This window comes from Nematolebias whitei, chromosome 20 (genome assembly GCF_014905685.2).
Source record: "Nematolebias whitei isolate Nwh7 chromosome 20, NemWhi1, whole genome shotgun sequence".
Classification (NCBI taxonomy): domain Eukaryota; kingdom Metazoa; phylum Chordata; class Actinopteri; order Cyprinodontiformes; family Rivulidae; genus Nematolebias; species Nematolebias whitei.
Window position 1 is genome coordinate 1,201,277 of NC_056517.1, and position 582 is coordinate 1,201,858.

General features: G+C 38.7%; 1 protein-coding gene across 1 annotated transcript in view; it reads left to right on the forward strand.

Moving 5' to 3' along the window:
• Positions 1 to 582, forward strand: part of LOC119426791 (enhancer of polycomb homolog 1) — a gene marked incomplete at its 5' end in the record, with an annotated part of 8,751 nt that overhangs the window by 2,631 nt on the left and 5,538 nt on the right.

Here is a 582-nt window from a genome sequence, read left to right on the forward strand (position 1 = left end):
CCTTCTCCTACTCCGCTCCTGTTTCCTGGAATATCTTACAAAAAGATTTGAAGCTCTCGACCTTTGACCTCTCTAAGTGGCTTTAAGAATCTGTTGGACTCCTGGCAGGGACCAATGCAGACATGTTCCTGTTTTTAGTTTTATACATTTGTCTCGGAATCTAGTAGTTTTTTTGTTTTGTTACCTTTTTCCTTTTAGCCATCCTATTTGTTAAAAAAACAAAACAAAAAAAAAACTGTAGTATGAGTTTGTATAACTGCTTATTGTTGTTGCTGTTGTCCATTGTTCTCATCTTTCTTTGTTGAAATCAGGTCTCTCTTGTAAATGAGTCCTCGAGGCTCAATGGGATTTACCTGTAGAAATAAAGGTTTATTGATTTCCTGGTTCAGGAAATGTCCTGGTGCTCCAGATAGTCTGCCCCCCGGCACTGATTGGCTCAGTAGGATGTGTATTTCACCGTGCTCCTTCAGAGCATTAAAACATTGACAGTATGAGGGAAAGGTTTATAAAGCCTTAAAATATAAATACTAAAATAGAACGTCCCCACTTTGCATTTTTCACCTATCAGGGAGGTGTCTGGAA